This window comes from Beta vulgaris, chromosome 5 (genome assembly GCF_026745355.1).
Source record: "Beta vulgaris subsp. vulgaris cultivar EL10 chromosome 5, EL10.2, whole genome shotgun sequence".
Classification (NCBI taxonomy): Eukaryota; Viridiplantae; Streptophyta; class Magnoliopsida; order Caryophyllales; family Amaranthaceae; genus Beta; species Beta vulgaris.
Window position 1 is genome coordinate 66705979 of NC_079206.1, and position 8888 is coordinate 66714866.

Genomic DNA, 8888 nt, shown 5'->3' on the forward strand with positions numbered 1-8888 from the left:
ACCATATAGTAATTTAACACTTAGTTAGTTACTCGGTTATTCCCTTGTCCATAAGTATTATCATTTCTTAAATCTCATATCATTGACCAAAAAATAATACGAGTATAATGTGATCATAATTGGTGATAATGAAGATTAACGTCGATCAACACAAGCTAATACGAGTATAACGTGACGGAAGCCAATGTAGGGAGTAATCACTAGGCTAAACTAAATTAGTACATAGATTAATGTATTGCATTTCGATTATATGTCAATGTATAGATAGTGTATAGATCAATGTATTACATTTCTAGCTAGTATACATTAGTATAAACACAAAGTAATACATATGGATTAGTGTATAGATTAGTCAATGTAAGTGGAATCATTATGATAATCGTCCTCGAGTGTAATGCGTTTCATAAACAAAGAAATCTACTTGAATGATTCAAACTACATATTATACGAAACGAATGTGTCAATGGTAATTGATAGGCTAATTAAGATAACAATAAAATATTTGAGTTAATCGTCTTTATAAGAAATGCATTTTGAAACAAAAAACATCTACTTGAGCTATATGTCTTAACTTTGTATATAGTGACTATCAACAAACTATTTTATCAGTAGACTTAAATACTTTTGTACGATATAATAATATTGGAATCATTCTAACTAATAAGTAATTGATTATTAATGAGTATAAACTCTTAATATGTTCTAATAGCATAACTAACGATAATAATAATGAGTATTATATATTAACTACGAATATACGATCAATTAGTGGATATGAGATTACAACTATAAATAATTATATTATTATTTGAAAAATGGGGTTATAAGGTATGAGATTTGGGGTTTAGGAATGTGAAACATGGAGATTAGTTGTTATGAATAATGATTTGGTAGGATTATTTGTTTTCTTAAGGACAAATCCAAAATCATATAATGGGCAAAATCTAAACCGTTAGATCATCACAATCAAGGGCACACAAGAAAATAACACAAAGCACACGGATCATGAATATTAACCGTTAGATGCATGTCATAAAACAAACTGAACCGTTAGATCATCTCCTACCCTATTACTTTCTCCCATCTCTCCTCCAAACCTAAAAAATCATATTTCTCTATGTTCAGTCTTTCCATTGTGCTCCTCCTTCCTTTGTCTATCCTTGCCGGAATTCGGCCGCCACCACCACCCTTCCTCCCCTTTTCGATTCTCTTTCTCTCTCATCTCTCACTCTTATCTACTAGCCTCTCTCATCCTCCACAACCAATGTGTTCGTTGGCCTCTCATCATCCTCGCTGAATCGACGCTCTTCGCTCCTCGCTCGTCGTCGTCATTCGTTGTCGTCGGTCGTCGATCTTCGCTCGTCAATCGTGTTCGTCGAAGTAACCACCTTGTTCGTCTCAACCTAAAGTCACTGTGTTTCGCACCAACCCTCGTCTTCGCCGTCGTTAAGCTACGATTTTTCGAAGTTGAAGCTCCGGTCTATGATTGTTCAAAGTCGAAGCTCCGGTCTACGATTGTTCAAGTCGAAGCTCCGGTCTACGATTTTTCGAAGTCGAAGCTCCGGTCAAGTTAGGATTTTGGATCTCTAATTTCATTTTAATTCTTGAATGATTTTCGATTTTTATTTTATTTTTTGTAGTTGTTTTTGTTAGATCTGTCAAATGTATAATGCTGTGAATTTTTCCTTGAATTATTTTTGTAATTACTCATTTCATTCATGTTTCTCTGATGAGTTAGTTTATATATTCTTTAATTTATTTCAATTTATGAACAATTTTTTTTCTTACTCACTTGATTCTTACAGGTGTTGAATGCCCATATTGCTCCCACCATTCTCCAGCTTTTGTCATTTACTTTAAATGTCAAATTAAAATAAGAGAGTACTGTACAAAAATAAATGAAAATAAAAATATAAACCAATACATGATATTGAAAGTGTAACCTTCAAATAGTCAAATTGAATGTAATTTAATTTTTTATTTAATTAATTATTAAATGTAAGCAAAATTATAAATTAACATATTTCAATAACTTTGTAGATATGAAAAAATAATTGAATTTTAATAATATCTTGTTGATTACGGTCGGGTTCGGGTTTGAAAGCAGGTCTGTCTGAACAGGTCAGGATATAATCTTGTCAGGTGCTGGTCAGGTCTGGGTAATACCAGGTCAGGTTTCGGTCAGGTCTGGAGACTGACCCTCACAAGTCGAACCAGGTTCAAGTCAGGTCAGAATCAGGTTGACCCAGCGGTCAGATCTGTTTCTGACACCACTAGTCCCAACATAGTTTTGAAGAAAATCAATGTATATATCTTGTTTTATAGGTAAATGGGTCTCCCTCAACAATCATGTTTAGAATCTTTGTTAAACTGGCTCCCTTCCACAATCAAGCCTGACTTCGCCCCTGCTTGATGCTTATGTAATATGATAGACCTAAGTTTTGTTTGAGGACATGATGCCATGCATGAAGGCTGAAGCTATGATGTGATCAAATTTGTATGTTTTAATATAAGTGCATATACCATGTAACGATGAAGCTTGGTAGTTTGAGCTTTTGCCATGCACATTTATCAATTGTCAATTTGTCATGTGTGTTGAGTAGCTTCTCCCACCTGCCACCTTAGTATGCATGCATGCATGCATGCATATATGTCATAGGGATTAGGGAGAATACTAATTTTGTTAGACTTCTTTCAATGTATATTTTCAAATTCTCTACTTATTATAAGTGTTATTTGTTATTTATACATGATTAAAGAGATTAGATAGTCAAGAATGTGCATCAGAGACCATAAACATTATGTTCGAGACTAAAATGAAATAGAGGGTATATTGGGAAGGGTTATTAAAGGAAGTTGTTTTCGATAAATCCTTAAAAAAATAAACTAGTGTTGAAGAGTGGTAAAAAAAACAAGTAACATTTAAAATGTTAAAGTGTCACAATTAAAAAGAAAAGGAAAAAGTAATATTTTTTTTATTACAATACTCCCTTTCTCCCACAACAAATGCAAGAAATTTACCTTGATATTTGTTAATGTAAAATTTTGATCATTCCATATCTTTAATTATGTATTAGAAAAAATCATAAAAAGTTTAGAGTTTGAAATATATTGAGACGAGTTTAACATAATCTTATATAATATTTATCTTTATATACAAGTAAAAGTTCATGATCAAATTAGGTATAAATAGGGCAAAAGTAAAGATGATATTATGAACACTTACACATGAGTATATCTTGTTCTTGTATCTTAAATATATGCATATTTTCATACTTAAAGGTATTATAATTAGCATAGGGACACATAATATATAAGATGGTCCTATTTAGTAGGCGAAATCAAGATAAGATATAAGTTGATACTAAAATTGAAATGTCGAGCACCTTATACAAGTATAGAGAGTGAAATGAAGACTTCAGATGATATTGGTGAAAAGGAAATTTCAGTTCTAGACTTCTGGTGTTTAGGCCCTGTTGTTTTGGGCTGAACTAAACTAAACTGCGCTGAACTCATCTGTGAAAGAAAACTTATAAACTGAACTCAACTGAACTGAAATAAACTTATAAAGAAGCCTCAATGTTATTCATCTTTTGGATGTTGAAATTTACACAACTGAATTAGGTAGAGTGTTCTGAAGCTAGGAGATCATTGTTTGAGAATCTTAAAGTTGTAGCTATATATCTAGATTAAGGAAAGGGAAAGAATAGGGTTGATCAGTGTATTGTTTAATGTTTTAGTAATTCTTGTTTATTTGGAGAGAATAGAGATGGAGGTAAATTAGCTAGCATGCAAGTTAATAGATGCACTTAAAGTACGTAAATGGTGTTTCTGTTGGCACATGCATGACACATGTGCATACAAAGAAGCGCGTGATGTCACACGCGCCGTTTTTGTGTGTGCGGGAGCCAGTGGCTACCACTCGCCACCTCACTTGCGTGTGATGTCTCACGCGCCGTTTTTGTGTGTGCGGGAGCGAGTGGCTAACACCCGCCACCTCACTTGCGCGATTGTTGTGCATGTGCTGGTTGAAATTCATCTTTTTTGTGCTCTTTGGTGTATGGTTTTAGTATTTGAGAGGTTTTTAGTAAACACACATTTATGTTCATTATTTATGCCAGATTGCCAGGGGCGAAGCTATGTTGGAGCCTAAGAGGGCCATGGCCCTGGCCCCTGCAGTCCCAACATAGTTTTGAAGAAAATCAATGGTTATATCTTGTTTTATAGGTAAATTGGTCTCCCCCAACAACCATGTTTAGAATTCTTTGTTAAACTGACCTCCTCCACAACCAAGCCTGACTTCGTCCCTGATCGATGCTTATATATTATGATAGGTACCTAAGTTTTGTTTGAGGACATGATGCCATGCATGAAGGCTGAAGCTATGATGTGATCAAGTTTGAGCTTTTGCCATGCACATTTATCAATTGTCATGTGTGTTGAGTAGCTTCTCCCACCTGCCACCTTAGTATGCATGCATATATGTCATAGGGATTAGGGAGAATACTAAGTTTATTTACTGCTTTAGTGATTTTTACGCTTTAGAATATTTGAGGTATCCTAGAAATTCTTAATAACACAGCAACAATATAAGTATAGATCGATTTCATGCATTTCCATCTTTACTTCATTCATAGCTTCTTTTTTTTTCATATGTCAATAGAACATAGTTCATGCAAAAGTTCATGAAATGAAAAATACGTGTAAATAGGGTTATTTCATGTGAAAAGAACGAATTTGAAACGTGTTTTTAAAGTATTCTTATCATATACTTTCGCTCTTCTTCTTTGTCTTTCTGTAAGTTACTGTTTTAGGAAAACTTTGATTAAAATTCTTACTAATGCATAATGAGAAACACTATTATTTGAAATTTTGTTAGACTTCTTTCAATGTATATTTTCAAATTCTCTACTTATTATAAGTGTTATTTGTTATTTATACATAATTAAAGAGATTAGATGGTCAAGAATGTGCATCAGAGACCATAAACATTATGTTCGAGACTAAAATGAAATAGAGGGTATATTGGGAAGGGTTATTAAAGGAAGTTGTTTTCGATAAATCCTTAAAAAAATAAACTAGTGTTGAAAAGAGTGGTAAAAAAAACAAGTAACATTTAAAATGTTAAAGTGTCATATTTAAAAAGAAAAGGAGAAAGTAATTTTTTTTTTATTACAATACTCCCTTTCTCCCACAACAAATGCAAGAATTTTACCTTGATTTGTTAATGTAAAATTTTGATCATTCCATATCTTTAATTATGTATTAGAAAAAATCATAAAAAGTTTAGAGTTTGAAAGATATTGAGACGAGTTTAACATAATCTTATATAATATTTATCTTTATATACAAGTAAAAGTTCATGATCAAATTAGGTATAAATAGGGCAAAAGTAAAGATGATATTATGAACACTTACACAGGAGTATATCTTGTTCTTGTATCTTAAATATATGCATATTTTCATACTTAAAGGTATTATAATTAGCATAGGGACACATAATATACAAGATGGTCCTATTTAGTAGGCGAAATCAAGATAAGATATAAGTTGATACTAAAATTGAAGTGTCGAGCACCTGATACAAGTATAGAGAGTGAAATGAAGACTTCAGATGATATTGGTGAAAAGGAAATTTCAGTTCTAGACTTCTGGTGTTTAGGCCCTATTGTTTTGGGCTGAACTAAACTAAACTGCGCTGAACTCATCTGTGAAAGAAAACTAATGAACTGAACTGAAATAAGACTAAAAGAACAAGGCTTTAGTACTAGACTCTTTTCTCACTTTTAGGTAATCTTGCTCCTTGTCCAGTGAGTACTTCTTACCATTCTTCCTCGGTTTATCTTTCTTCTACCTTATTAGAAGTTCAACCTCAAAGTGTATTGGTTTGTGATAGTGATTTCGTTTGTCCATTTTGGTTCACTTGTCCTTTTTAAGGAGTCTTGTCAAATCACATCTTTCAGTTCTTTTTTGTAGTGAGATTATGTCCATTCTAAGTTAGGTGAAATGTTTTGATTTATTAGAATCCATATATAACTTCCAACCTTCTAGCTATAGTAGTAAGTCTTTTCTTTCTGTTATAACTTGTACATCACAACACCTACATGTTCTTGTTATATAATGGTTTAATTATGAATGAGTCTATTTGTCAAACGGTTTGGCGACGAATAAGAAGTATTTTGCATTCATAACTTTGTTTGAATAACTTCGGTTTTCGTATACATTCAAAAGTTACTTTTCATTACTTCCAAGACTATATTTATACATTCAAAAGATACGTGGTACTACGGGCCTGTTTTCCCCAGCTTATTTTCAGTTCAGTTCAATTCTGTTCAGTTAAGCTCTGGACAATACTTTTACTCTCACATATCACTATTCATCTCAATTCAATTCAGTTTAGTTCAGTTCAGCTGTTTTATGCCGAAAAGAACAAACCCTACATCAATAAATTAATATTCTTATACACATTCAAAAATTGTTTTTATACATTCAAGAGTTTTTTCCGTACACGTGGAAGATATTTTCATACATTCAAGAGTTACTATTTTGAGCTGAGTTACACGACATTTTGAAAGGACAATTTTTCCAACTTACACATAATCCTAAGAGTTATACATCAAAAGTTACATGTAAAAACAACGAACATAAACTAATGACAAATTATGCTGTGATTTTAGAATAAGTTCTTAACTTAAACCATATTAAGAAATACTACAATGCCTAACCATGGCTCCTAGCAAAAAGCCATATGTATATGATAAATATGAAAAGGATTTGCAAAAAAGGGTTCCTTTTTTATTCTTTTGAATCTTTTAAAATTCTCATATTTTATTTTAATGTGATTTATACAAGGTGGGTTTTTCGTCATTGTTATTGTGGTGGAACCGACATAAACTATGTGGGACTACGGGTGGCAATGATAAGAGACAACTCGCGAGCTACTCGGTCAAAGCTCGACTCGAGTGAGCTCGAATAGAACTCGAGTTCGACTCGAGATGTTGGTGAGTGGACTTGAGCAATTCAATATCCGACTTGAAAACTCTGAGAAGCTCGAATCTGCAATTATCAATAGCAAAATACCTAAATTGAACTTTTTTCTATCATATTGTTGCTTTTAATATAAGACACTTGCAAGCTACTCGAAATCTACTCGGTCAAAGCTCGACTCGAGTGAGTTCGCCTCAACTCACACTCAACTCGAAATGCTAACGAATCGAGTTGAGCTAGCTCAAACTCGAACTCTACTCGCATAATTGCCACCCTACATGTGACTACCACAAATAGAAATAAGGGTGCTAATCTGCTAATTGAGCTTGTACTTGACTCGACTCGACTCGACTCGACTCATACCCTTTCAATCGAGCATCGGCCAAATAGAGTCAAGTTGCTTGCAAGCACATCTTCACTTTGACACATGACTACATGAGGAGAGTAAAAGCAAAGAGGGTTAACATCAATATCAATAAACGCTAATAAGACCATAAACGGTTCAAGTTGTAGTGTTTGGTTTTTTATTGCTTGTATTTAATTTTGTGCTGTCTCTAGAACACAAATACAGACCATATAACACTGAATTGACGGCCATATATTTGGCCTGACTGAATCACATTTACTTTGAAAGATAGAGATGTTAATTAGTAAGGTGACGTCTCTCGAGTCTTCACCATTCATGTATATTATTGAGCGGCTATTCAATGCAAAAAGATTGTGCGTATCTTGTGTTCTTCAGCTGCTAGGGCCGCTACCCTATGCAGCATTGGCAGTTTGGCACCCCTTTATGATGAACTTGCAAATTGTAGGGATTATTGTGCCGACTAGTTAGTATTCCCTCCGTTCTACTTGCTATATTCATTTTTGACGCGATTGGTAAAGCAGACGGAAAAATATTCGTGTAGCTGTTGAGTCCAACTTTAAAGAAATATAAAGAGAATATTTTGCTAAAAAAGATATGTAGTTCGAAACGAATATGTAGCAAGTAAATTATGATGGTAGGACTAGACAGACTAGGACTAGTTGATTTTATCTTCCCCAAACCCAAAAGTGTTGAAAGATTGCATCGGTTCATCGGTTCATAATCAATTTAGCTATTGAGATCATTTACTATCTTAGATAGATCTAGCCATTTCGGATTTGACATTCGAGTGCTAAATGATGGAAAAAAAATGTTGTGTTCTTAGTTTTTTTTAGGAGAATTAGGCAAAAATAGAAAATAATAAATGTTAAGGGATCTTTGAAAGATATTGTTTTGCTAGGCTCTAGTTTTGTTGATTTTTCTATTGCTTTCGTTAAAAGCGGAGGGAACATTGTAGGCCATTTGCTTGCTAGACTTAATTCCTCTAATGGAGTTGAACAAGTGTTTGTTGATGATGTTCCGCAATGTATTATAACTTTGGTGGAGCTTGATTTTACTTAATAATATTATGGCTCTTTTGCCCTAAAAGAAAAACTAGTTAAACTAGGTTAACAACCTATCTAATAATCTATGACGCTGCTAAAGTATCCATATTGTTTATTGTCTTTATCTTTATACCATCTTTATCTTTATACCTAATGTTAGAACAAAAGTGAAGATTCTACTTCTAGAAAAAAGACTTAGGCTTTGTTCTTTTGGGCACAGTTTTAGTTCAGCTACTTTCCTCTCATAATTATACTTTAGTTCAATTCAATTCAGTTCAACTCGTTTCAATTTAGTTTATTTCAACCCCAAAAAAAAAACAGGGCTTACACTAGTGTCTATTATATAGCTAGAACGGCCTTCACAAATTGCAAATACTGATTTAGTAAGAATTATTCGAATTAAAGCTATAGCGTCATCGTTTGGCGGAATCGAAATATCCGCAAGATTCGAGTCACAATTTGTATCGATTAAACAAATCGTTGAAATCTCT